We start from the raw sequence: 3,968 nt of genomic DNA, 5'->3' as shown, positions 1-3,968 counted from the left end.
TCTAACCATCAGGACTGTCCCTAGAAGAGTAAAGGACTTTAGATAACTAAATCAGAACAAGAGGGATAAGGGAAATACTGTTCTGAGACCTGGGTCAGAGAGGCCCCTTGCCTGTATCCTGCACTTTGACAGACACTTACCTCTGGCCCTTCTCGGTCCATGCTCCCTGACTGGGGTAGAGTGCCAGGGGCAAAGTAACAAACCCGCTAGGAACCTGTGCCTTTCCCCATTCCAACTTCAAGGCCACATCCTTGGTACCAATGATCATGGCTCAAGTCCATCACTAAGGCATATGGAGAATTATTCCTGGAATCTGTCCTCCTAGGAGTGGACCACACCTCAGATGACATCCTTCTAGGCCCTGGGTGAGCTAATGTGTGATTGTGGGGGGCCGGGGGCTGTAACGTAGCTAAGCAAGTGGACGGACGTTTCTAGATAGATTTGAACATCCTACAGTGTGGGATGTAATCAGGTGTGGGAAGAGTGGCAGTGGATTTCCTCAAACCACCAGATTTCAGCCTGAAACTTGGAAGATTCCAGGAACTCTTAAATTCAAAACTTATCTTCCAGCTTGTTATGAAGACATATTTGTCAGGGAAGAAATGTAGAACAGTCTTCATTTAATATTTGATTAGATAGTTTTATAAATTACAAATATTTAAACATACTGTATATCTTGCTGTGGGCACTATGCATGCTAAGGAGAGAGTGTAGGAAGTAGAACCTATTAAGGTTGGTGTAGGTAAAAAGTTATGGCATAAAATAACACATGTACTGTAAAATAAAAGTCATGAAAAATGCTCTCAGTGTGCCTTTTAGTCTGACAAGGCACCTTTCTGCAGCCCTTCCCAACACCAACCTCCAAGCAACACCCTAACTGCCAAATCCCAATCACACTAGGCTCCCCATCTCTCTACAATTCTCCTCCCAATTAAAATCTCTTCCCTCGAAAGGCTGTGCGCCTTTCCACCCTCCTGTATTTCTCTTGTCCTTTTCCTGAGCTGAGCTGTGCCGTCTTACCAGCTCCCTTTGCTCTGCATATAGTAAAACTCTACTTGTCTTTCCAGTCCTCGCACAAAGCCCAACTACGGTGATTTCTAATCATCCATTTACGCTTCTGTGGCTCCCAGTAGCATTTGAGCCCCTAAGGTCAGGAAGAATATCTGATTCATCCTTGTTTCTCTAGGCCTCCGCCAGAATCCTACACATGCAAGGCATTCACTGAGTGTCTTTGGGATAAATGAATAAATTCCCTGAGCCTTATAGCATACATATCTAGCATGACGGGTTTAGTCCTGGATGATATACTGAATATATCAGCAGGAGGGCTGTTTCCCCTCTGTACAGTTTTTCTTACCAACTGATTTAAAATTCTAAAAAGGATACTGTAGTTATCTTTCTATGAATCTTTTGGAGTAACTAGCATAGTTGTGAGATCGCAGTTGGTTCCTGGTAATACCTTGTTAAGTTCATTAGACAGAAAAAGATGTGAAGAAATGATTTAGGATAAAAGCGGAGATAGGTACTTCTAAAATGATAGTAAAGAATGCCTCATGTCCACACATGTGTTTTGGTAAGGGGGAGAGGGAAGGAGAGAAAAAATTGGAGAAGATTAGAAATTATCCCCAGATCCTACAGTGAGAATTTCAATTCTATTTTTTCCTTCCCTATCACTGTCCTTATTTTTAGGATTCACAGTGATTTTTTAAAAAATCTTATTTACTTATTTATTTTTTAAGATTTTATTTTGTTATTTGACAGGCAGAGATCACAAGTAGGCAGAGAGAGGAAGGGAAGCAGGCTCCCTGCTGAGCAGAGAGACCAATGCGACATGGGGCTCAATCCCAGGACTCCTGGGATCATGACCTGAGAGGAAGGCAGAAGCTTTAACCCACTGAGCCACCCAGATGCCCCTAGGATTCACCGTGATTTTTGAGGAGATTCCCTACTGTCACTACACCCTTTCCTTATAGTGCAGGCTCTCATATTGCTTGACATATTGCATATTTCTATCTAGTAGATACAACTTGCAAACACCTTCCGAAGCATATTCCAAATCTTGAAAAAAATAATACTAGCAGTTTTGACTTTTTATCATCCCCTAGACCAATAACGGAGCTTTCAAACCCCTTCTATTAATTCACATCGGTCTCTGGAATACTTTTTTTCTGAAATTAGCACAGCAGTGAATTGATTTCATCACGACTTTAATTAAGATTTTTTTTAAAAAACCATAATCACAGATAACGCAGTTAAGATGGCTAAAAAGAGTCAGTATCAAGCCAAAAGCTACACTATGATTAGGCAATATATCAGGACAACACCTTTTCTCACAATTCAAGTCAAATAAAAATGAGGAATAGAGAGAGTGAAGTGGCTGCCCAGACTGGAAATCTATAGTCATGCCCCCATTTGCATGGGGGAGGGGAGGGCGGGGCGGAGCAGGAGGCAAGCCAGAAACAGAGGGAGTAAAAAGTAGATCTGGTAGCGAGAGCAAGCAATTGGACTTGCATGCATTTTTTTTTTTTTTAACGGTTTACTTTTGGTGGTTCAAAAAATAGTCCAAACTCATCTTTATATACATTCCTCTTATTCTCCTTCTGTTGTCTAGTGAAGTAAATACACACACACGCATACGCTACAATTATGATATACCAAACTTTTCATTTGCTTCCTATTCTTTCGTTTTGTTTTGTTTTTGCTTTTTAAACTTTTATTTTAATTCTAGTTGGTTCACACTAAGTGTAATATTAGTTTCAGGTGTACAATATAGTGGTTCAACACTTCCACATACCACGTGGTGTTCACCGTGACAAGGGCACTCAAAAATATGGAATGCTTCATGAGTTCGAATGTCATCCTGGCGCTCGGGGCGGGGTGGGGGGTGGGGGTATGCTTATCGTCTCTGTATTATTCCAATTTTAGTATATGTGCTGCTAAAGCGAGCACTTGGATATGTTTTTTAAGAGAGAACTGGGGGCAAATTCCACTTACTAAAACCTTGGGCAACTCAAGTTCTCTGAGTCATTTCTTCATGTTTTATTAAATTATCCCACAAAACTAGGACTAATGAGCAATATTTAGTATAGCAGTAGATTTTATTAGGTTGCAGCAAACAGGGTCAATCTTGAAAGAAATTAAATATGGAAACAGAAAATTCTACTCCTATGACTTTAAAAAATGACGCTATCACCAAACTCACAAACACAGTAATAATTATGCACACACACATAACCAGAGTGGGACCAACAGGACCTGTAAAAGAAAAAAAAAAACACATCAGCTTTCAATTATCACACACACAAACTTTACACAGAAATGACATATGAGTTAAGTCTTGGAGGACAAATTTAAATTCCCAGGAAAAAGACTTTTGGCAACTGACAGATTAAGTGTTCTTATTACTCCAGAGGGCTATGTAGGTAGAACTATTAGAGAAGAAGACTTTAGGTCACTGGCAGGCATGTCTAACCAGCAGAACAGACAAGAATGAAATAAGCCTTTTCTGAGGCTAGTGAACTCCTCATGCTGTATTCAAGCGAAAACTCAACTGAAGGTTGGATAATGTAATGGGTAATCACACATCCTGGAGACAGATTGCCTGGGTTGAAATCCCAGGTCCGCCTCTTTTATAAGCTGTGTCTTTTTGTGCCTCAGTGTAAAACGAATATAAAAGCAATGCCTGCCCCATATGGGTGTTATGCAGATCAAATAATTAACATATGTAAAACACGTTAGTGCCATGTAAGCTTTAGACATCATTAATGATAGTATTTCTTGAAGGGATTATTGTAGAGGAACTCATGCCGTGGTTGGATTGGGTGAGGTAATCAAAGAGGGATCTGCCTCTTCTGAGATCCTATCATCCTGTGTTTCTATATTCCCCGATATCCAGGGATTGAAATTGCTGATCAACTGAGCACGAGCTGAAGCATCTTTGAAAAACAAAACAAAACTATAACAATAAA

At 40.3% G+C, this 3,968-nt stretch overlaps 1 pseudogene; it reads right to left on the bottom strand.

Annotated features, from left to right (window-relative positions):
* Positions 1–2,824: 2,824 nt before the first annotated feature.
* Positions 2,825–2,949, bottom strand: LOC132002334 (U6 spliceosomal RNA; annotated as a pseudogene).
* Positions 2,950–3,968: the final 1,019 nt, after the last annotated feature.

The sequence above is a fragment of the Mustela nigripes genome, chromosome 14, assembly GCF_022355385.1.
Source record: "Mustela nigripes isolate SB6536 chromosome 14, MUSNIG.SB6536, whole genome shotgun sequence".
Classification (NCBI taxonomy): domain Eukaryota; kingdom Metazoa; phylum Chordata; class Mammalia; order Carnivora; family Mustelidae; genus Mustela; species Mustela nigripes.
The sequence above is the reverse complement of the archived record's forward strand: the minus strand, read 5'-3'. Positions and strand labels throughout refer to the sequence as shown.